Genomic DNA, 26,252 nt, shown 5'->3' with positions numbered 1-26,252 from the left:
ATGATTTACTTATCTTCTAAAGAACACTTAATTTTACGCTTCATTTCTTACAGACAATTTTTATTTACATATTAAATCTTATTGTTACATCATGCATTTAATATGATAAGAAATGCTATGCATGATTGTTAATACTAAAAGTTTTATATCGAAATAATAGAAACCCATAATCTAAACGCTCTTTTTGACATGGTTGAAATGTTTTAACCGCAACAGAAAAAGATGTTTCGTCACTATTGTTAAAAGTTTAATAAAAACAGTTCGCAATATTTTGAAATTTGACATCCGGCACAATCACTTTGATGGTGCGTTTCGGAAAAAAGAACATCAGAAAAAAATATATAGTTCTGAAAGAAAAACACAAGATGGCGGAGTTACCTTTATTCATTGTAAGCTTTATGTATGCTTTCCTTGCAACTGAAGGCAAGTAATATATTTTTTTTATTAACAATTAATTTTTTTGGAATAACATAGCTATAATACGAAATATGCAGGCTTTGAAAAGAAAATTAAAAAGGATATTAATAAAATATATATGTATATCAATTAACAACAGTATATTTGTTTGAATGAAATACAATTATACGAGAGTAGAAGATTACGACTTTTATCTACGAATACTGTTAGGGTGTAAAAAATAAAATTCCTGTTAAATTCTGTTTCATTGAAGGAAGGAGTCTTCTCATTATGAGACATACTTCTTATAATAAGAAAAACAGGAAATTTTCACACAGTCAGACAGACCATATTACTAAATGGTTGTATCAGATTAATTAAATCTTACCATCTTGTTTTCGCAGCAAGGTCAGGTCAAGTTCATTATCTTTTTCCTCATCATACAGGATGACACCAATAGATGTAGTTACATGAATACGTAGTTATGTAGACGTCAATTTAAGATACAAAGCTTTTATTCATCAATGAAATGGTAAAATGTCACAATCGTTATCAGTTTATACTACTTAATTGAAATAAATATTTAAACTGAAATTAATATTGCCTAGCTCACATTTCCTCTAATTTTCTTCCATTTTGAAGATATTTTGACAATTTTTCTATGCTTTTAATATTAAAATATTTCTGATTTTTACTTATTATATAGACTTTATATATAAAGACATTTTGCAAAAACACTAAGATAATGACCATTTAGTAAGAAAAAAAACCCGGTTTAAGTGATTTTTTACACAGATCTATTTATAGAATAAGTGCCTTAAAAAGCTGAAACAATTAATTTTATTGGAACAATCAAATTTTAAAACGTATTCTACAGACCAAGTATTTCATTATAAGTTCACATTCGGTAAAAAAAAAATCCAGCATTAATGCTATTGTTTTAAAAATGCTATAAGATCTCATAAGTCTACATTAATTCTGAACTCCAAAAACATGTGAAATTCTTCTACGCGAAGATTTCGCGAGAAATATAGTCCTTTTTGGAATTTAAACTTTGATTACTATTTTTACTATTACTAGTTGTATAATTGTTAGAAAGAAAGACAAATATGGTATTTTAATTTCGCTTCATCTTAAATTAATGAGCATTTAATCAAATGCACTTTTGATATGTTTACAAGTCAAAAACCAGAAAAGAGTCCTTCCTTAAAATAATATGGATTTTTAAAAGTCAGATTCTCGAAGCTTTCCTAAATTATGATCCCCCAATACATCACAACGGGGCCAAGATTTAATGAAAAATGATTTTACAAAAACAGAACAGACTTGATACAATACTGTAAACCATCTTTTATTTGCGACGACTTTATTTCGCGATTTGCCAGATACAAACTGGTTCGCGACGACTATTTTTCGCGACCATGCTAAATCCACACCCATTTTGATATAACACCCATACGGCAAAGACTAGTTCGCGGCGAATCTCGCAAAAAATTCTCGCACGCAAATATAGGTTATTTAACAGTAATCATCTTTAGTTTAATGAAAGTTTTGGAATATCATAAATCTTCGACAAACTTAATGTTCCTTTCTAATCAGGGTAGGGGTGCATTGTCATTTATTCTTTTACATTATGAATTTTCGATATCACGCAATACTCTTCTAATCATTTTACATTTTAAAATTCTGTATATTAAAAATGACAATAACAAACCGTCAACCATCTCAAAAATCCACAAAACAAAATACAAAAGAGAAGAAGAGCAACATGGACCTCCAAAAGATAGGGGTAGGATCAGGTGCCTAGGAGGAATGAGCATCCTCTGCTGACCGGTCACACCTGCTATGTGCTCTTTGTTATAATCGGAAAAAACGGAAAAGTCCGTAGACAATTAGTTGATTTAAGAAGTGCCTAATGACGTTTTGAATATTTTTGAAAATTTAATTTCTTGTATAGATATTAGAAAAAACAGGTACATTGGTAAAATTTTTGACAACCCTTTTCCCTCAAATGTCGCTACCTGCCTGCTAGTAAGCTGATGATTTAAACAAATTAATGATTTAACAAATTATGTCTGTGTACATGTGTGTTGAGGAGTGAAACGTTTCTACTAAATGAATCATGAGAAAGTCAGTGGACGTTAAGTTGCTTTGACCATTGACTGATTAATTAGGACGTCTTTAACACAAGACAAAATCAGGATAGGTTTAAATACGTTATGCAATATCAGCTGTCTTGTAAATGTTTAGTCACTTTACTTCTGTACATGTATTTATGCATTGAATCATTATTTTTTGAAAGATATAGTATGGGTAAGTTCAAATTAATGGAAGAGCCACTGTAACAGCCACAAGCGTGAACCTTGATTCTCGCTTGTGACGTTGCATTTTACAGCGTTCAACGTTTGTGACGTCATAATAAAACTAGTCATTCTAACCTTTGAGTACCCTGTGTGTGTTAGAGTCTTATAACTGCAGTAGCTTTTCATACACTCTACATGCAAAAATTATGTGGAATGTAAATATAACTTGATAATCAATATATTGTAGGCGTTTGAAAAGAAGCTGCTCTGTTTGACAATAAATTCTGAGGAAAGCAAATTTTAACTAATATTATACCCGAATGACAAAAGAATAAATCATTTCAACAGGTTTCCATAACATTATAAACTGCACATTAATTTATGGCTGTGTTTTTAATAATATGTTGTTTGTAAGCTGATAAATCTCCATATGTCTTTGATTTTAACCAAAAAAGCATTAATTTAAGGAATAAGAAATCACTCTTTGAGTATTATGAGGTGTGAATGTTGGTAGGAGCGTAGTGAAATTCAATATAGCCCTTTGGGCTTTATGATAGATTTGATCACGACCAGACCGAATTTATCACATCATAATATTTAAAGAATAATTCTTTATTATTTATATCTAAATTATTTCGAGCAGCTGTACGATTAAATATAAGAATATTGACATACTTGTATTAAAGTGATTTTCGTTTATTTTAATTATGCAAACTCTGATTGCGCCCCAACAATATGTCATTTGATTCGATTGGACTGTACGCTTTAAAATCATTCCGTAGTGTTATCTCGGACACAGACGCTGAAAAAGATAAATATTTAAACTTCTCTTTATTTCCGTTAGACTTAATTAAATTTATTTATTGACTTTAAACATGTATTCTGTTACAGTCATATCTTAGGAACACTCTTAAATCATACTTTAAGAAAGTTTCGTAAGCATACATGCGTAACAGTGTGATTAAAAATAGTGTCTAGTTTTAACTTAAGACTCTTAAGAGTCATTTCATGACAATAATAATGTAAATAAAATGTATTGTAGGAAAATAAAGAAGTTACAAGTAATAAAATCCAAAATTAAAACAAACGCACTACCCTAAACACCTACGCTTCAAGAAAAAAAATCGTATAATTTGTCAATGGTAAAAGTTCAAATTTAATTAGGATTCATTCTTTCTAAAAGTTTTTTGTAATAAAAACCGAGACAGCTCTATTAAAAGAACATTAATATATTATTGAAAAATCAAATAAAACGTGTACGAATCGTCCTAAATTATTTATATATTATTTTTTGCAATTTCGGTACAACCACTTTTCATGACAGCAATTTGTTTTCATAAAATAAATGTAAATTATAAACGATGAATAAAAGTTACTGCAATATAACCTTGCTACTGTAAAATTTCATTGCTATTTGACCTTTGTAGAAATAGATGAAAGAAGTGTCCAAATAATTTTTGAACTTCCTCCGTACCTGTCTCTAAACTACACCCAAAGAATCTGAAAATTTATTTTACTTATACGTGTAGGTCAGGGACATTTTATCTTTCATTAGTTAGATATCGTAAGGTAATATAAAATTACAATGAAAAGTGCACAGCTTAAGGTTTCTTTTGATTACAATGAAAAGTGCAGCTTGCGAGCAATCCAAACATGCTCTTACTACCAAAGTGAGAGAAAAATAATGAACTGAATCTTCTCTTTCGTCAAAATTTTTTTTGTTAGGATTTGTTCGCCCCTGTAGTCCTATGCCAAAAATGACGGACCTCTCATTCGGAATTAACGAAAAAGATATTTCTAATTTTCGACTTGTTCTATTGTATTGCACTAAGTTTAGTTAGAACCTTGAAAAACGTATACAACGCAAAGGAAAGTATTCGTATGACATCACATTGAACACGCTGTATTTCCGGCGTAATAAAGCACAAGTGGATTAAACATATGGTGTTCCTCGTGATACATGTAATAAAGTTAAAGTTACATGTTTTTCTGTTTCATTGTAAACCATGACTCTTATCAATTTCTAGTATTAATTTCAAATTCAAATAAAGTATTTGAAACAAGGCGATGATGTTTTGCAAGGGAACAAGTCTAGTTGATGATATAGGGAGTTACCTGTTTTTACTGCTGCATTCATCCACTGTCAAACCGCGAAACATATAATATAGTAATCTTGCGTTCGTATTTTACTGAAAAATAGAATTAGGTGTGTTTCGTTCACTATGGTATTATTGGCCAATTTTAGCTTTGTATCCAAATGGAACATGTGACCGAGATTCTGACTGTCTTGATCCCGTTGGCTACCACTGCTGTAAAGGTACCACGTGGTGTTGCCCTGATGAGTACATATGTACCGCAACCAAAACTTGTATTAGCAACATCGGGCTCGGGTTTGTAATAGCTTCCTAACTAATCTCATGATGATGTTTCTGTACTTTAGACTTGGTGTTTATTGTAGCACATTTAACCTCAAACATATAAAACGGAATTTTATTTAGATAGACATGGTTTGTTTTATTTGATTTGATTGTATAAATTTATAAACTGTTTGAAGTAGGTATAAAATGTAATCAGCTTTTTCAGGTTTGTTCCGGATCTTTGAATGATCTTACAATGACTTGTCTCCACTTCATACCATATGTTCATTGTAACATAAAATCAGTTGATCATAGGTAATTCTTGCATATAAAACCGCAAAGATATAAACCAAACTTTCAATAAGATAAACAGTATTTGGATGGAGTGTATAATTGTTTGAAATATGTGTGAAAAATTCAAAGATTGTGCATAATTATACAGTGACAAATGGTTACGGGTTTATTAGGTTTTGTAACAAACAGAACACAATACCGTTTCTTTAAAAATAAAGGACAATATAAAGAAGATCAGTTAAATGCTAGAATACTCACAGATATTGTTGTAAATGACTACAGAATATATTTTTCAGGATTCTAAGAATTAGTATTTGTTGCCAAGACTTTCAAACACAAGTGGTATAAAATAGAAATCAAAAGAAGAACGTCGATGAAATTTATTAACAACATATAGACACTATGCTTTACGATTCTACATTGGTACAGATAACACGAAATAAGTACTTTTTATAGTAATACCGGTATTTGTTTCAATAATATCAAGAGCCTTCAACATTATTTAAAAAATTGTATTAGTTTTGCAATGAATAATGAAACTTTAAGTTTATTTCATATTCTACAGGAATTGTTCATCATCTTAAAAAATAACTATGTTTGTTTACAGCAGAACGCTTTGATGAACGGTCAGTAATCGTTGGATACAAGTTAAGGAGAAAACAAACACTTTAGATGTTTTACACACTGCGATTATCATATGAATCAACGCAGTTTTATTTGTAAAGCCAGTGGTAAAATACTTTTTTTTTATTTACTAGGCATGAACAAAGTACCGGATATGAAGAGAATAAGAGACGTCGAAGCACGTTCCGGTAAACTTTTATTGTTAACTGAGGTGCATTGTAAACCACTGTATTTCATCTTGCCTTTATATACTAGTATGCACATGTTTAAGCGTTAAGTATATGTTACCTGTATCTGTGATACATTTCAGTGTCGGTAAAATCGTAGGCAGTTTTTTGGTCCTATCGGAATTGGCGGTGTCTGTGGCTGCTGCTTTATAAGTAAGTCAGTTGGTTGAGAATTTTTTTTCTCTTTGTCATCTTTATAAGACTGTAAAAATAATTCTCTCCTCTCCTTGCATGCTTTTATCAAGCTAAATTTATCTTACTCCATCATTAACAGAGAACAAGAGCAAAGGGAATACGTCAGATTCTCAAATTCCAGTTGAATATCAAGCTCAACCGCCAGCTGAACCTCCCTCTGAACCTCTAGCTCAACTGTCAGTCCAACCTTTAGCTAGATTTTCAGCTCAACCTCCAGATGAGCCCCTACCTGCATACACAAGATTATGACCCGGCTGAGGATGGACTACTGCTTGTGATTTATGTCATAATCGCAATTTTTCAAATCAACCGGTGATTTTTGGCAAAAATGCTGATTTAATTTGCCGGTTACTTGAAGCAAAATTTTTTTTTTTACCATATACTTTGGAATACAATTGATTTGACTAGATTGAAAATAATTGTTCTAGTTTGTTCTAATATGAAGCAATGTAAAATGTTACAGCATGTTGGTGATTCAATGGACAATTTTTTATATGCAGTGCAATATTATACATATATTACATGGCTTCGAGGGCGACATACCAGAATATTTGACCCAAGGTGACAGGAAAGCTCTGGAGTGTTATGTCGCCCGATGCCGAAGGCAGAGGGCGACATAACACTTCAGGGCTTTCCTGTCACCGAGGGACAAATATTCTGGTATTGTCGCTCGAGAAGACATGTAATATATGTTATATAACATTTTTAAACAAATCAAACTCGGGTTATCAACATATTTATTTACATGTAATTCACAAGGCAGAGGCAAATGTTTTTAAAACACTCACGCTTGAGTTTATCACTTTTGTCGTATTTGCCGAATTTTTTTCATCAATTAAACTATCGAGTTCATCTGAATTTAGATGAACAAACCGCAGACGTTGGCCTGACATGTTTAACTAAAGTTACGTAACTCATTCCACATTTGAACCCGAGCAAGAATATTTTAATCAATAAAACTATTTGTTTATTTTCTAAATAGAATTTTGTTTATACACAGAGGACTTAAAAAGATTTAATGCGTGTTTTTATGATACATATTTACTGAAATGCATGAAAACTTTCTGCACTATTTTCTTACGCGTAGACTCAATTCATGTGTTCTACGCGTGCCTTCCGGTTTGAGACTTCGGCTGACAGTAAACCAATAGACGGGGTCACGTGACCCCGTCTAAAAATGGATTGCCTACAAGTGCATCCATGGTTTGAAGATTGATAAAAAGTGCAATGTTGCTGTCTACAAAGTACCGATCAGACCCAACCTTATAGAAAGTAAACCCCAACTAAACTATGGGTTTACTTTCTTGGTTTACTCTGGGTTTACTCCGGGTTTACTATAGTAAACCTAAAGTAAACCCAGAGTGGTAACAGAATAAACCCTGTCAGAAATATACCCCTTAAAACAGACGTTAACTGTGTATTCGGAATATACAAGGGGCAGGATTAACGGTCAGTAGGATGCTAAGATAAAAGACGGGTCTGATTCACGCTTCCGTGCGTACAGTTGACCTCAAAAGCAATTTCCAAGTAAATCCAAAGAAAACACCGAGTAAACCAAAAGTAAACCCCGAGTGGACCCAAATTTTAAAACGGTAAACCCAGAGTAAACCCAAAGTGAACCCCAAAACTAAACCCAGGGTTTAGTTGGGGTATACTCTGGTGTTACATGTAGGTTGGGTCTGATCGGTACTGTACAGTACCGCTCAGACCCAACCTTACAGAAAGTAAACCCCAACTAAACCCTGGGTTTTTTTCTGGGTTTACTCTGGGTTTACTTTGGGTTTACTAGAGTGGACCCAGAGTAAACCAAGAGTAAACCCAAAATATACCGAGAGTGGACATAGAGAGTAAACCCAGTTAGAAATATACCCCTGAAAGCAGACGCTAACTGTGTATTCGGAATACACAAGGGCATGAATTACAAGCAGTAGGATGGTAAGATCAAGACTGGTCTGCTTCACACTTCAGTGCGTACAGTTGACCTCAGATACAATTTCCAAGTAAACCCAGAGTAAATCCCGAGTGGACCCAAATTTTCAAAAAGTAAACCCCAAGTAAACCCCAAAAGTAAACCCGGGGTTTAGTTTGGGTTTCCTTTGGTGTAAGGTTGAGTCTAATCGGTACTGCATCTGCACCCTTTTCATATTATTTCAAATTTTCTGCTGCCTAGCTGGCCGCGAATTGCTATAGAGCGGGTTTCGCTGGCCTAACGTTCAAACCCCGACCGGGGAAGAAGCTCCAGTATAGTTCATTTTCTGTGCTCGTTATACATATTTACTACAAGCACTTTCCTCATTCTGGTTTATCGTGCAGATATGTATAGTGGTAATTGATTTGACTCTTTGTCTCTTTGATGTTACATAGTTCATATGCGTTGTACTTGATAAAACTATATAACGGTGTTGAATAGCAGCTTTGACAATTGACTGATTAATTAGGACGTCTTTAACACAAGACAAAATCAGGATAGGTTTAAATACGTTATGCAATATCAGCTGTCTTGTAAATGTTTAGTCACTTTACTTCTGTACATGTATTTAAGCATTGAATCATTATTTTTTGAAAGATATAGTATGGGTAAGTTCAAATTAATGGAAGAGCCACTGTAACAGCCACAAGCGTGAACCTTGATTCTCGCTTGTGACGTTGCATTTTACAGCGTTCAACGTTTGTGACGTCATAATAAAACTAGTCATTCTAACCTTTGAGTACCCTGTGTGTGTTAGAGTCTTATAACTGCAGTAGCTTTTCATACACTCTACTTGCAAAAATTATGTGGAATGTAAATATAACTTGATAATCAATATATTGTAGGCGTTTGAAAAGAAGCTCTGTTTGACAATAAATTCTGAGGAAAGCAAATTTTAACTAATATTATACCCGAATGACAAAAGAATAAATCATTTCAACAGGTTTCCATAACATTATAAACTGCACATTAATTTATGACTGTATTTTTGATAATATGTTGTTTGTAAGCTGATAAATCTCCATATGTCTTTGATTTTAACCAAAAAAGCATTAATTTAAGGAATAAGAAATCACTCTTTGAGTATTATGAGGTGTGAATGTTGGTAGGAGCGTAGTGAAATTCAATATAGCCCTTTGGGCTTTATGATAGATTTGATCACGACCAGACCGAATTTATCACATCGTAATATTCAAAGAATAATTCTATATTATTTATATTTAAATTTTTTCTAGCAACTGTACGATTAAATATAAGAATATTGACATACTTGTATTAATGTGATTTTGTTAATTTTAATTATGCAAATTCCGCTTGCGCCCCAACAATATGTCATTTGATTTGATTGGACTGTACACTTCAAAATTATTTCGTAGTGTTATCTTGGACCCAGACGCTGAAAAAGATAAATATTTAAGCTTCTCTTTATTTCCGTTAGACTTGATTAAATGTATTTATTGACTTTAAACATGTATTCTGTTACAGCCATAACTTAGGATCACTCTTAAATCATATCTTAAGAAAGTTTCGTAAGCATACATGCGTTACAGTGTGATTAAAAAAAGAGTCGAAATTTTAACTTAAGACTCTTCAGTCATTTCATGACAATAATAATGTAAATAAAATATATTATAGGAAAATAAAGAAGTTACAAGTAATTAAATATAAAAAAAGCGCATCACCCTCAACACACCAAGAACCTACGCTTCAAGGAAAAAAGATCGTATCATTTGTCAATGGTAAAAGTTCAAATTCAGTTATGATACATTCTTTCTAAACAGGTTTTTGTATTAAAAACCGAGACAGCTTTGTTAAAAGGACATTCTATATTGTTATATTATTGGAAAATCAAATAAAACTAGTACGAATCGTCCTTAAAAAAATTCTATATTATTTTTTGCAAGCTCGGTACAACCACATTTCATGACAGCAATTTGCTTTCATAAAATGAATGTAAATTATAAACGATGAATAAAAGTTACTGCAATATAACCTTGCTATTTGACCTTTGTAGATATAGATGATAGAAGTGTCCAAATAATTTTTGAACTTCCTCCGTACCTGTCTTTAAACTACACCCAAAGAATCTGAAAATTTATTTTACTTATACGTGTAGGTCAGGGACATTTTATTTTTCATTAGTTAGATATCGTAAGGTAATATTAAATTACAATGAAAAGCACACAGCTTAAGGCTTCTTTTGATTACAATGAAAAGTGCAGCTTGCGAGCAATCCAAGCATGCTCTTACTACCAAAGTGAGAGAAAAATAATGAACTGAATCTTCTCTTTCGTCAACATTTTTTCTGTTAGGATTTGTTCGCCCCTGTAGTCCTATGCCAAAAATGACTGACCTCTCATTCGGAATTAACGAAAAAGATATTTATAATTTTCGACTTGTTTTATTGTATTGCACAAAGTTTAGTTAGAACCTTGAAAAACGTATACAACGCAAAGGAAAGTATCCGTATGACATCACATTGAACACGCTGTATTTCCGGCGTTATAAAGCACAAGTGGATTAAACATATGGTTTTCCTCGTGATACATGTAATAAAGTTAAAGTTACGTGTTTTTCTGTTTCATTGTAAACCATGACTCTTATCATTTTCTAGTACTAATTTCAAATTCAAATAAAGTATTTGAAACAAGGCGATGATGTTTTGCAAGGGAACAAGTCTAGTTGATGATATGGGGAGTTACCTGTTTTTACTGCTGCATTCATCCACTTTCAAACCGCGAAACATATAATATAGTAATCTTGCGTTCGTATTTTACTGAAAAATAGAATCAGGTGTGTTTCGTTCACTATGGTATTATTGGCCAATTTTTGCTTTGTATCCAAATGGAACATGTGACCGAGATTCTGACTGTCTTGATCCCGTTGGCTACCACTGCTGTAAAGGGACCACGTGGTGTTGCCCTGATGAGTGCATATGTACCGCAACCAAAACTTGTATTAGCAACATCGGGCTTGGGTTTGTAATAGCTTCCTAACTAATCTCATGATAATGTTTCTGTACTTTAGACTTGGTGTTTATTGTAGCACATTTAACCTCAAACATATAAAACGGAATTTTATTTAGATAGACATGGTTTGTTTTTATTTGATTTGATTGTATAAATTTATAAACTGTTTGAAGTAGGTATAAAAAGTAAAAGAATTATGTTTTATACGCGAATTAATTTGGTTTTTACTAGCATTATGAACAAATTTGGTATTAATAGTAATAGATGGGAATATAAATTAGATAAAGCAACATGTTAGAGAGGATAGAAGGATTGCTTCGGGGATACTTGTCACTGACACTTTTCAAATCTAGTGGCACAAAAGAAAAATCAAAAGGGGAACGTCGATGAAATTTAATAACAGTATAATGATTGGTACAGCTAACATGAAAAAAAAAATTGTAAATTATAATTGTTATCAAAAAAAGAGATACTAAGGCTCATTTTCCGCAGATTCCTTGAAATGGCAATTTTCCCGTAACTTAAATGCATTTTCTTGCAAAGTTCAAAATATAAACTTTGAAAAAATTACGCTTTTTGAAATCTAAAAATGCTTAATTTATCGCTAAAACTAAGAACTTTCGACGGTCCATACAGTAAATATTGCTAGCTCAGCCTTTTGTTCAACAGTGCATGCTCATTGATTGTACACATTTCAGCGTGGCTTTCAGTAAGAAAGTAAAAAAACAACAACACGAACATCGACTGATTTGTCTAAAAATGATCAAAAGAGATGGAGAAAAAACACTAGTGCTAACTATATATTATGTTATAGAATAAATCTACTTTTGTCAACAATGCATTCTTTTATTATAAGAATATTATAACACCTAGATCCGCCGAGCATTTCTATTTCCTTTCTTTAGGTGCGTTCAGAGTTGTACCGTTGGTGAAATTGAAATCTACCGCTGGTAGCATTTGGTTGCCATCTGTGAACTATGGTGGTCATTGGTCACCAAGTGCTGCCATTTGTAGCAATTTGTATAAGTAGTACCATGAACGATTTTTTGTCAAATTCAAACAAATGGTAGCCTTTGGTTACACTTAGTTACCAATTGTAACAATTGGAACATATAAAACTGTTGAAAACAAAACAAAATACCTTTCCTCTGTGAAGTGTGACTCTTTCCCTTTAAAATAGCTTCGTTGAGTGATTTAATATGCTTAAAAAGTCATTACACAACTTCGATGACAATTTTGTTGAAATTCCCAATTATATAAAGAAGTCTACAAAAGGACGACCAATCCATCATTAATACAAAGAAAGTAAAGATTAATTGCAAAATTGATAAGAAATATTTAACGCCAGCAAGAATGTATATAAATAGAATCAATTCTTTAACAAGAGCTTGGACTTTAGGTAGTTGTCCCAAACAGCAATGTGATATAGGCCTATCAATAATTTCTTTGTTGGCCATGGATCTTTGAAATCTAAAAAGTAATTTTTACACAATCTGCGCATATTTCACTTGATATCAACATTTTTTCTACGCAGTCTGTGCATATTTCACTCGATATCAACATCCTTTTAATTTGATATGCATATATCTTATTCTAAAGTATTTATTTACATCAGTATCTATAGGCATCTTATATCAGTCCCGCCATGTTGAATTAGCATAATGGCGTCACCTACCAAACTTGCCCGACCTCTAGGCTGCCGGTAGATTTGGTGACCTCATTTGAAATTGAAAGTACACAAATGGTCAACATTGGTAACCAATTGCTACCACTGGTTACCAATTGTAGACATTGGTGACCAAACTTGCCGTTGGTAACAATCTGGTGAACTCTGAACGCACCTTTTGTCAGGTGTCTCATGTGAAAAAAAAAAACGTTCTGAGTTCGTACCAAGTGTGGACATTTCTTAACATTAAAAATTAGGAGATTTTTTTGTCATATGCATGATCCTTGGCATATATTATTTTTTACCTCCAGATAATGTCGATAAAAATTATTTCCCAATTGCATTGACAACTGCCGTCATTCAAAATCACGTGATGTAAATTAGATTTTAATTAAGTCGTTTTGATTGAAATTTTAAATTCCGGACCTTTAACACGCAATCACGAGCTTATTATTGCACCAACAAAAATTCAAACTTTCAGTACATGCACAACTTCTATTCTGAAATTGAATCGTGTTTTAAAACAGAGAGATTATTAGGATGAGGAAAATGAGTTTTATTGTCTCTTTATGTATCTGGATTTTTTTTTTCGAATTGTAACATCTGCAATTAGCAATCAAGTTGTTGTTTATTATAATTTTTAAATGCCTTAAAGAATTCTTTTGTATGAATTAATCAGGCTTTACATATTTAAGCGCACTACTGAATGTTTTCTGACACAATTATTAATTAATAGACGGTTGTTGCTGGATACAGCCACACAAAGTCATGGAAAATCAAATTATTCAAGAAAGTTATTCATAATATAATTGTCAATATGACAACTCATATTTATCTGTGAAGCAAGCAGTAAAATATGTTTATTTATTTGTTGGTAGAAAGTTTCGGAAATGGAAAAAAAATTAAAGGAGTAACAACTCAATTTAAACTTATTTGTTTACTCATGTGTTGTAAACCTTTGTGCTTGTCTTTATATATGTACATGTATTAGCGTTAAGTATCTGTTACCAGTACTTCTGATACATTTCAGTTTACAAGACGGTAAAATCGTGGGCATTTGTTTTGGTCTGCTTTTTGCAGTATCTGGTGGATCCTGCTGTTACTATCTCAGTAAGTCAATTGGTGAAGATTATCTTTATATGCTATCAATATGTATTAAGTATTACCCCATTGCATTGGTTTCATCAATTTAATATTACCTTATTCCCTCTTTAACAGAGAAAAAGAGCAAGGGGAATACGTCAGTTCACCAACCTCCAGCTGAACTTTTAGCTCAACCTCCAGCTCAACCGCCAGCTGAACCTCTAGCTGAACTTTCAGTCCAACCCTTAGCTAAATTTTCAGCTCAACCTCCCGCTGAATTCCCACCTAAATACAGAAGATTATAACCCGACTGTAGTTGGACTACTGTTAGCGATTATGACATGATGACACATTTTTCAATTTATCTAGTGGTGTTCGTTAAGACAGCTGAATTTATTTACCGGTTAAATCGATAAACATAAGCCTATTAAATGTTACTAACTATATACTTTGGAATACTATTGATTTTCACTGGAATGAAACTATGGTTCTAAAAATGTAGCAATATAAAATGTTGCCGCATATTGGTGATTCAATTGATAATTTTCTTTATATGTTGTGCATCCTTATAACCATATACAAACTTGATAAAATATTCCTAGTAACCTGTGTCTTTTTTACTTTGTCTATTCCTCATTAAAGGGACAGCGACATGTTTGTTCGGAAAATAAAACCATTTTTAGCCCTTACCTCAGGGGTGACAACATTTGGCTAAAGTACAAATAAAAAATTTAATTTTAACCTGGAGATCTAATAGCAGACTTGGTACAAAAAAGAATTAGAGTGATTGGCAGGACCTCAGTTAACAAATTTCAAAATATTCATCCTTTAATTGATTTATAACAATATAAATAGGTTTTTGTGCCTGAGTAGACTGGGGGTTTTTTTGTGTTTTTTTTTTTGGGGGGGGGGGGGGGGAAACCCAGTTGGTTTGGTTTTTATACAATTGTAATCAAGTATGAGGCACATCATGTTCAAAACACTAACCACTTTACATCATAGAAAAGTGGATTGTGGCAAATGATACATCAAAAAGTGCATCCAGGATTAAAAGATTATATGAAAAGTGCAATGCTGTTGTCTGTGTCTGCCCCCTGACCGCGCATTGCTAGAGAGTGAGATCCGCGGGTATAACGTTCAACCCATTGACAGCACAGAGAAGAAGCTCCAGTATTATTAATTTCTCCGTTATTGTTATACATTTTAATTGTAAGTGTTGTCTTCATTCTTGGTTTATCAGGCAGTTACGCATTGTAATTTGTTATTTGTTTCTTTGATGTTGCATTGTTTATACGCATTATACTTGATACAGCTATATAACAGTTTTACCGGTATATAGTAGCTAAGCTTTTCAGCATAGTAGCCCCCCCCCCCCCCCAACACTTGGCTACATAAAATTTGTCTTTAGAATTATAATTAAAATTCTAAAATAAACTTAATAAATCCCGTCATCCATTTGTGTGTTTATTGGTTGTGAAATTGTTTCAAGGTCCAATACCAACTTTAATCAGTTATAAATCGCAGAACAACTTGCAACGGTATATACAATTTGCAAACTATTCATGCTTGTATATACCTGCTACTGAAAAAAAATGTTAAATTTTATATTCACGAATTTACGAGTACTTGTAATTTTTACGTACAAAAATTAACATAGAAAAAAATAGTTAAAACATAGCTGTTAATGCTCAATCATGAGAAAAATAAATAAACTTTCATTAGTTCAATTCATTAATTGGTCTGTAAAGAGATCACGGTTAATGAAATCACCTTATTTTACACGAGCATGTGTATTAATTTGTCACGTTTTAACAATACATTTGTTTTATACGTAATTGGAAAATCCTAAATACACATTTCTATTATTATTCATTACGCAGAGTTTATTCGGCGTCAGGTATATGGCAAACCTATAATTGACGTTATCCTTCCTTACTTTATAGAAGAAAAAAAAAACCAAACAAGACGTAGACTACTTTCATGGTTTAATATTTTTGGATGTGAAGGAATTTCATTGGTTTGATAACTAATGAACAGGAACAGTTATATGAACTGTTAAAACTGCAATTAGAAAGATATTTTAGATTAATTCATATTATAGCACATATCTCTTTTATAAAAAAAATAAATCAAAAGCGTTTGTAAATTCACTGCGCAGAAAAGGATAAACCGTACATTTATTACCGCTGAATGCTAATGAACTCAACCGAATAGGCTTTAATTAGTACTCATTTAAAACAATGTTGGTGTCCATTAAAATCATAGTTTGTGTTAAGTTTTATAAGAAATAAGAAAATCTATTTGCTGTGATTTAATAGAAAATGAGATATCAAAAGAATTGAAATATGCACTTTTTTATCACCTTCAATGGATTACTCAATGGTTGCATGCAATTTTTGGAATTATTTTTTACATGACAGCTGGCTTCAGATAACTACGATACAACAAACATAATAACAACACAAGAAAGACAACTACAAAACAATAAAATTTGAATTGATATTTTAACAATCTATTTTGATTTAATGAATAAAATGATTAGTGAGATTGATTGTCAAATGTTTAGAATATTCAAATTATAAAGCAAAGAATGTAGCTAGGATAAGAAAAAAAAGTATTCAAAGTAAACTAATAACCCAAATTATGGTATGGAAAAAAAATGGAATATTGTTGCTTCACTGACATTTGGAGTCATACTATTTTTAAGCATTAACATTTCAAACTACTATTGAATTTTAATTTTGAAAAAAACCCATTTCAAATTTGCTGAAGTTTGTGAAATCCAGCTTTATTATATTCAAAACAATGATGTTGTATCCTATCTATAAAACACTTTATATAACAAATTAGAAACTTACTATTTAACTAATTTTTATATCTTGATAAGCCATGCTTTTTCTCTATTATTATGAGTTGCAATGTTTAAATATAACTGCGTTGTTTCTTATCCGAAAATTTATATCTGAAAAATGACAATAACAAACTGTCAACTATCTCAAAAATCCATAAAGCGAAATACAAATCAAAGCAGAGCAACACGGACCTCTAAACAGATAGAGAGTAAAGGTGAGATCAGGTCCTAGGATGTGTAAGCATCCCCTGTCGACCGATCGCTCATTGTCGAGATAATGAAAAACGAGAGAAACCGTCATCATTCCGGTGTATGAATTTATCAACATAATAGAAACTCGTACTGTTGACGCTCTTTCTTACATTGTTAAAACGTCACAACCGCAAAAAAAAATAGACATTTCAGTACACAACTTTAAAATATGACTTTCTACACGGTTGTTACACTGTGTAAATCTTGTTATGTGCATCATCTTTGATGGTGGGTTTTAAAAGATAAAAACGTAATACAATATTTTTAAATTGTTTTCTCAGAATGGTGGACTGCAGATGTGTTATTACCTTATTCGCTTTTTGCTTGACTTACTCTTTCTCAGCAACTGAAGGCAAGTATTTTTAAAATTACTAATAATTATTGTGTGATAGCTACTCATTCAAATCATAGAAGCATAAAATACAGGATTCACATGGCATAACGTTACACAGTGTAAGTGTGAATTTTGAAATCAAATCACGCGTTAACTCAGTGCATGACTGTTGTATCAGTGATCGTTTGTTTTGCATCAGTGTCTGTTGATTTTGCAAAAGAGGCTGTTAATTTTGTTTTAAGCTGGTCTGTTTTGTATTTTAGTATGTTTTTGATAATAAGTTTTTCGTTTTGCATTAAAGTCTTTCTAACCGTTTCCGCCACACATTGTGAACCATATATTTGGATATTGTGAGCGCTGTAATTTGCTTAATAATAAATTTTAAAGAATGTGACTGATATAACTGTAAACTGAAAACCATTTGTTTAAATATTGTTACATTTACGATGCTGTTTTAATTTGTTTTCTATTTTTAGTTATCCTGTACTGGACCTCTTATTCTATAACCCTTTCTGGTACCCCTCGATACCTGTATATATCCACCTGAGTTTAGGTTTTTGGCTCTCTTTGGACCGGGTAAAATCACCTGCACGTTCTTCCTGATATTATCAGTTTCGTTAGTTCAATAGTCTAATTTTATAATACAGACACGGCTTCTGAGGTGAGTAAACCATTTTACTTATTCAATTCTCTTTCTATTTGTTTATTAAATGGTCCTGGGATAACTTTGTTGTTTCAATGTGTTTTATTTGTAATTTGTATTGTTTGAATGTCCCTTTCGAAAGTTATTCGTTTGTTATGTTCGTTATATAGTTCATTACTAGTATTTCTTTAGTTATCTATTGTCGTGAGTAGAGTATATTCATAGGGCTGCCGTAATTTGAGTAGTAATGTGTATGTCGTGTTTAGTGACTCTAACAGTGTAATTGGCAAGTAAATGTCGTTACAGTATTTTAAGTTACGTGTAAAGTAATTTGGTTTAGTATTATGTATCGTGAAATGCAAGTAAATGTAATGCAGCGCTGCCACGTGTACCACGTTGTCTCACTGTTATGTACGGTGGGTCATGTGGGTCATTACTTGTATGGAACTTTATGTGTATGTGTAACTTAATGTGTATGTTCTGTGTACGCAGGTCCCGAATATCGAACACTGAGTAGTGTTGTGTACAGGAATGGAGTGACCTGTGAAGTTCAGTGTACCAGTGTCCTGACGACGACTATCAGTCCATGAATTTGTTTGAAATTTCGTGTAATATAAATTGTGAAAACGTTACTTTTGGTGTTTTATTTTATAAATTCTGGAGGTGTTTTGAAGCCTGTCGGCCAGCTCGCAACAAATATATTGTTAGTTTTAATTTCGGCAGAAGCCCTTATTATTACATATCATAGGTATATGAGACTGTTTAAAATCCAAAACAGAATTTTATATATTTTCTTTAATTATTTTTTCCCACTGATTTTTTTAAAACAAAAGTCCCTTACACTATAGGCATTAAATGGACATATCTATTTAAGAAATAAAGTACGAGTTTTATGAATGCTGCAGAATAACCCCCAAGGTTGACAAATGTTGTGTGGATGCTGATGCGTTAGAAAAGATTTTAAACAACATTTGGAGACCAAGGAGGTTATTTTGCAACATTCGCGATAACAACAACCTTATTTTACTCTGGTAACAATGTTTCCAAGGAGCGGTTCTCCTATAGAGAGACGATTTAGGTCACTTAGACGGCTGCTCCGTGTAACCCTTAAGGTTTTTTTTTTATTAGTAATAGTTTTACATACCATCGATTGGAATGGCATGCAAACGACATTTTTTTTTATTATCGGTAGTTCATTAATACTCTTTACTTTTTTGTAAATTATGTAATTTCAAATCACGTGTAAATTATCTTTGATTCATAGTTCTTAATTTTAAGGATGATATGTTTTACGGTGCGACCGTTGGGGCGAGCGCAGCAGGTGATCAAAATGAATTATGATAAATCAATTAAAATAAAAGTAGTGACGTAACGTAAATGAATTTGAATGCAAAATAAAATAAATATACCTATTTTTCCAGTACATTTTCATTATTCATAATTCATAAGATTTTTTATTTATTTATATACCAATCTGATTAAAATCAGATCTTTGTAACGCTCCGAAATTCTGATAGTCGCTAACCAAAGTGTAGCGACATCAGAATTTGTCGGAACGGATCAAAGATTTGATTTTAATTAGATTGTTTATATACTGGTCGCACGCCAATATAGAATTTATCTCAGAAAAAATGTTGTTGAATAATAAAGATTTTAACATAATGTACATTGCAGTTTATTTCCTCTTTTCTTGCACCAGACATTTTTATTAAACTTACAAATAAAAATTGACTCATCACAGATTCCCCCCTCCCCCGTTTAAAAAAAAAATCAAATTTACGTATAAAAAAAATTTGTTGATCACATAAGGAAAATGGATCCCCCGGGAGCATGTATTATCGTAAATAGTAGTGAAAATAAAGACACTTTTGAGCAGCTAAAGAGCTAAATGCATACCATGCACTCCCCATTCCCCACCCCGATTAGAATTTTCCTGATTTTGAGAATTTTATATTTCTTTTTGCTTATGAAGATTTTTTGAATGATGTTGCCACGCCCCATTTAAAAAACGTTCCTGGAATTTACCGTAAATATAGTGAATAAAATAATTGTGAGCATTCATCCAAATGAGCGCAAGTTACAGCTGTTTCCTATCTCTGAAGAAATGTCCCGATTCGTTAGCTCTGCAAGATTTTGAGAAGATTTTGGTATTTATATTTCAGCAGATTTACAATAACTACTTAGAGTAGTTTCCCCTTATTGTGACGTCAAAGTTCACGTCGGTCAAGTGTAGTCTGTCTCTTTGAAAACACACAAGAAAAAACTACGCGAAAAATACTGTTTGGTTTACTGAAAAAGCATGATGTTCTGGAAATTACATAATTTATCTGTTTCTCAAAAGTTTTACTTTGATTCTCGCGAGATGGTATCCAGTCTAGTGAGATCGGCCGACATTGAGGAATTGCATTGTGGGTCGAAAATTACTGACTCCGAAAAATTCTGTCGGATCAATGTGTAAGAAATCCATTGTGACGTCACTCGAAATGACGATAACTCCGGCAATTGGCGTTGTTTCAATGCATGTACGTAGTCTTTTATCTTGTTCTCGTGAGAGTGTGAAATGGGAAACCATAATTACAGGGAACTACTGGGACGATTAAAACAAGGCATTACTGGTCTGATTTACTGACGCCAAAAAAATCCGTTGAATGAATGTGCAAATAGTCCGAATTTTCTATTCACACACGCCTTGCCGGTAGAGCTCGCTTCGCTAATACCATTATTAATTCTACACGTTATATCTTTCATACAAAGCACGCAGTGTCAGTATTTTATGGAAGTCTTGGTACAGCAACCTAGAGCTCTTCGAAATTAATATTCCATGCGACAGTACACTTTGTTTTGACTGGAGCTAAGAAGTAAAATTGACAGAATTTGTCGTATTCAGTTTTAGACGAGATGTTTTAAGGAAAAAATATTTTATCGCATAACATTTTAAAGTTTTAGTCTGTGTAAACACTAAGAATTAAAATCATAACGCGATCAATGGTTTTATTAATGACGCTAATTCCGTATTTTATTTTGTTTAGTTTTGTTTTTGAGGTTTTTTTGGGATAGGGGAAACGCGGATTGCATCATTATACGAACTAAAATTAACGTAAATTATCAATAATTTAATATTAAGTCGTTCATTTGCTGAAAGTTATTTACATCTATAAAAGTAGGAAGAACTTATTCTCTGAATGAAATGGGTGACCATTGCGGTCATGATATGACTCAATCTATCAAAAAGACCTTCAAATTGTTAATACATGTATGTAGCTACGTCTTCATTCGGATTGTGTTAAATTTCATTACGACACTATCATAATAATCACCTCATAAAACTCAAAGAAAGGTTCCTTATTCCTTAAATTATGTTCAACATCACCAACCCCCAGTTTTTTGTCAAATATGTTATTCCAAGTTGATCAATTTTTAAATTGTAGCCTTGTATCCAAACGGAACATGTGACAGCGATGCCGACTGTCATTCCCTTGTTATTGAAAACCTCTTCTGCTGTATAGGGACCGAGTGGTGTTGTCCTTATGGGTACGACTGTACAGGAACTTCCACCTGTAAGGGAATAAGGTATTAGCGGTCAAACATTCTTACTGATTTTATGTTGAATTGATTATTTAAATATTTATTTATATGTATCGTATCTACTAATTATGTTTCTCTGCATGACTTCCGGTCGATTTGTATCTTACCAAAATAGGGGAAAACAGAAACAGACAAGGTCTGCGGACACATCAAACTTTTCCTATCTGAGGTCGAACGTTAATTCATTGAGTCTGTGGTCTCCTAGAAGCTTGAAGCTTAAAATCAACCGGTCACAATAAAACTCGTGCGTAATAAACCTCATGGAGATACATGTAACATGTAATATCATCACAATGTTTTTGAATAAGTTGTTGCCATCTACTAATTGCTTTAAGGCAGGATTTAAACAATAGGAGAAAGTGTAAATTTACATCCATGGAAAAACATATTGAAACTGGTTTGGATGTGATTAAGATTTGCAAGTGATAAAGTACAAACACTCTGGGGTGATTTAAGTCTTCATATATACAGAGAGACCACTGAAAGAGTTGGTTTTAATGTTTCGAATTTTATTCTTGGTGATCTACCATTGTCAAATAATAACAGGGTTATAAACTTGATAATTCTATATGTTAAACAATATATTTTTATATCTTTAATGCAAAATAAAATGCCAAATTTTCTTGGATTACTCAGTCATTTAAGAATAAAATATCGTATAGAAAAATATGCTGCTATCCAAAATCAAACGCTGCTCAATTCTGAAAAATTGTGGCTTACATGGAAAAATATTTTAGATGGGTTTATAATATTATGCTTATTACTATTCGTATTTTTATTTGTTCTTTGTTGTTTTTGTTGTTGTTGTTGTTGTTTTTTGTTTTTTGGTTCTTTTTTTTTTGAAGCAAAGTAACCATTTACCACTAATATTGAAAAATGTATGTAAATATACTTGTGTGTTAGTAAGTATGCATGTGTATAAAATTTATAAAAATTGAATTTATTAATGTCAACATTAGTATGTATGTAATAAAAACAATAAAGTACGAAAAAAAGATTTGTAAGTGACTATACGATTAAATATTTCCACATAAAATTCTAAACTATATAAGTTTTGCTGTTAAATTGGTTTTTTAACTTATTGATATGCCACAATATGTTATTTATTTTTATTTTATTATTAGTTTTCAAATATTATGAATAACTAGAGAATGTTTGATTATCAGTCAGTCATTATTGGACAGAGTCACAACATATTAAAAGGAAGTTAAAACACTTGTCCAAATTGTTTTATGTAATAAGATTCCTACAAAATGTATTTCACTTGCAATTCTAATTGTGAATTTGATTCATTGAATCAAAACACATTTACATATTTTCTAAAATACTAGGTGGCAAGAAACCGATAGAAGTTTCGGAGATGACTCCAACGAGAGAGAGAGGATTAGGAACTCAAATCAATCTGTGATCGTAAACACGTATGTTTTTATAAAGAAGGGTAGAAAAAAACCCAACACTTTTCAGTATTTACAATTTTATTTATTATCAATTTGAGAGTTCTTGCAATGTTTGTGCTTATATATATATATATATATATATATATATATATATATATATATATATATATATATATATATATATATATATATATATATATATATATAGAACCCCACAATGCATGCATTATTTCATGGAAAAATATAAAAAATAGTTAAATTACCAAATTTTCCTTGGGATGATATCCTTCCTTGGGATCGACAAATTACTGTCAAAATATGTATATCTATATTTGCCCACTTTAATTTTTTCAGCATCATAGTAACCTCCATCCTGTTCGGTCTCATAATCTTTGGTATTTTAGTTCTCTGTGGATGTTGCAGTAAGTCATGAATAGTATCTGTGTATCCTCAACCTAAGCACAAATAAATTGACTCCCCTCTGCATTGTGTTTATTAGTCTAATGTAATCTTATTCTTTAATGAACAGAGAGAAGAAATTTGCCAAAAGCTCAGCCTTTAACTCAGTCTCCACCTGCGTACAGTAGATTTTAACCTGCCTGCTGATAGACCGCTGCATACGATTCATATCGCATCTTTCAACTCAACTTGCTGTGATTTACTTGAACTTGTTTTCTGGTTGCAATAACCTTTATAGTTGCCTAAACCTAGAAAGTTGTTTGGCATGGAAATGACAGTAACTGTTCTATTACAATAGCCGTTGGACACAGGCAAAATATAAACATTATGAAAAAAAAAAATGTCTGTATTAAAACTACCCAATAAATTTTTAAACCCAGTTTGCGATTTTTTAAAATATCGATTTTGATTTCAATGTAAATTTCATGTACCATACGACGTAAATCAGCCTTAGACAACAGTTTCATGGCTATAAATTCTGTATTGTTGTACACAATTGTTACCCTCTTACCCAAAACATCATAACTGCGTTGTATATTTTTTTTTTTACAAATTTAAGTTAATTTAAAATAAAAACTCTTGTAAAGAGTTTTGTATAATTTTTTGAAGTGGATTTTTCACAATATATATCGCTTTATTTTTTTAAAGGAAACAATGAGAGAGCCTATATAATAAATACATTATATCATTTAAGCGTTGACGGTAAATGTTACGGGGAAAATATATAAATAGTCAACAAATGTATCCCAACATGCATATAAGGCACAATAATTAAAAATATAATGTTGGTTTTCTTGTTTCTTTTTTAATATCAGTCGAGTCACAGATTGCTATTCAGTTTTTCAAGTGGGACTTAGGTCTTATGTCGCTAGTACTACTTCAAGTGGGACTTAGGTCTTATGTCGCTAGTACTACTTCAAGTGGGACTTAGGTCTTATGTCGCTAGTACTACTTCAAGTGGGACTTAGGTCTTATGTCGCTAGTACTACTTCAAGTGGGACTTAGGTCTTATGTCGCTAGTGCTACTTCAAGTGGGACTTAGGTCTTATGTCGCTAGTACTACTTCAAGTGGGACTTAGGTCTTATGTCGCTAGTGCTACTTCAAGTGGGACTTAGGTCTTATGTCGCTAGTGCTACTTCAAGTGGGACTTAGGTCTTATGTCGCTTGTACTATTTTTGAATACTATATTTTATTTGTATAGATTTTTGGGCTAATATTAGAAAAAAGACCAACAAATTGTAAAAATTGATAGCCTTTATTCACGGCTTGACAGTGTTTAGATAAACGAAGCACAAAGACGCGCACTCTTGACATCTAGTTGATAAGTATATAGTGCATGTGTAAAGTTGGCAAAAATTTCTCTACCAAAAAAAACCCCCAAAAGTGTCTACTTCTGAAGTCTAGCCGTGGAATTCTGGCTTTTTTACATGTCATATGAAAACAAGTTATCTCATTTTGATGAGCAACAGAAATTGTTAACTATGGGAACCAATTTCGATCCATTGTTAGCAGAATTTATTCAAATACTTGTACATGAAAAATAGTAACCACTTGTTGTATTCTTCAACTCGACATAATGAGGTGTATCGACGACGTATTTTCAATTAACAATTGTTACTTACATTCCTACGTCGAGTCAATATGTCCCAGTGGCATTGAAATAAACAAGAGGCCAATTGGCCTTACCATTCACCTGAGTAGCATATAACCCATACACAAACTTGTCAGGGAGTCTCATATATGCACTTAAGATCTGGTCTACAAAATCATGAATTCAGTTTTCCTTTCAGGTGTGTGGGAGTAAAAAAAAATATTTTTAATCCATTTTGGCCCCGCCTTAGAGTCAAACGCCATCCTCAAAGGGACATAAAATTAAAAATTTTAGTAGATGTAATATTTCTAAAGATTTATACATTTTTACTATATGGCCATCTTGGTCCCACCCTAGAGCCTGAACCCCTGACCCAGGGGTCATGAATTTCAAAAATTTGGTAGAGGGTTTCATTGACATCGTAATCATGCATTTAGTTTTTAACAAATTTATATGGGAGTAGAAAAGAGATTTTCTAAGATTTAATACATTTTATCTATATTGCCATATTGGCCCCACCCTAGAGCCTGAACCCCTAGCTGACACAGGGTTCATGAATTTCATTATTTTGCCTGAGTGCGTTATGGACATCATAACCATGCATTTAGTTTTCAACAAATAAATATGGGGGTAGAGAAGAAGATTTTCTAAGATTTAATACATTTAACAATATGGCCATATTGGCCCCACCCTAGAGCCTGAATCCCTGACACAGGGGTCATGAATTTCACAATTTCGGTTGATGGCTTCATGGACGTCATAATCATGCATTTAGTTTTTAACATATTTATATAGGAGTAGAGAAGCAGATTTTCTAATATTCAATATATTTTTACCGTATGGGCATATTGGCCCCACCCCAAAGCCAGATCCCTTAGCCAGGGGTCGTGAATTTCATAATTTTGGTAGAGGGCTTCATTGACATCATAACCATGCAACAGTCATTTCCTCACAAGTTGGGAGTAGAGAAGAAGATTTTTGAAAATTTGGCATTTTTGGATATTTGGCCCCACCTGTGCTTCCCCGGGGATGGTAGAGCCATGAATTTCACATTTT

At 32.4% G+C, this 26,252-nt stretch overlaps 4 long non-coding RNA genes across 4 annotated transcripts; all 4 read left to right on the top strand.

Annotated features, from left to right (window-relative positions):
• Nucleotides 1–4,777: 4,777 nt before the first annotated feature.
• Nucleotides 4,778–6,749, top strand: LOC128179328 (uncharacterized). The gene is made up of 4 exons (XR_008243067.1): nt 4,778–5,089; nt 6,109–6,162; nt 6,285–6,354; nt 6,476–6,749. It is a non-coding gene; the product is annotated as an uncharacterized LOC128179328 (long non-coding RNA).
• Nucleotides 6,750–11,215: 4,466 nt separating this feature from the next.
• On the top strand, nt 11,216–14,653 carry LOC128179330 (uncharacterized). Its single transcript, XR_008243069.1, has 3 exons — nt 11,216–11,342; nt 14,031–14,110; nt 14,219–14,653. It is a non-coding gene; the product is annotated as an uncharacterized LOC128179330 (long non-coding RNA).
• A 3,307-nt stretch (nt 14,654–17,960) lies between these two features.
• LOC128179327 (uncharacterized) lies at nt 17,961–18,795 on the top strand. The gene is made up of 2 exons (XR_008243066.1): nt 17,961–18,181; nt 18,656–18,795. It is a non-coding gene; the product is annotated as an uncharacterized LOC128179327 (long non-coding RNA).
• A 2,669-nt stretch (nt 18,796–21,464) lies between these two features.
• Nucleotides 21,465–24,394, top strand: LOC128179326 (uncharacterized). The gene is made up of 4 exons (XR_008243065.1): nt 21,465–21,733; nt 23,080–23,166; nt 23,500–23,567; nt 23,675–24,394. It is a non-coding gene; the product is annotated as an uncharacterized LOC128179326 (long non-coding RNA).
• The last annotated feature ends 1,858 nt before the right edge of the window (nt 24,395–26,252 follow it).

The sequence above is a fragment of the Crassostrea angulata genome, chromosome 4, assembly GCF_025612915.1.
Source record: "Crassostrea angulata isolate pt1a10 chromosome 4, ASM2561291v2, whole genome shotgun sequence".
In the NCBI taxonomy this organism is placed as follows: Eukaryota; Metazoa; Mollusca; class Bivalvia; order Ostreida; family Ostreidae; genus Magallana; species Magallana angulata.
The sequence above is the reverse complement of the archived record's forward strand: the minus strand, read 5'-3'. Positions and strand labels throughout refer to the sequence as shown.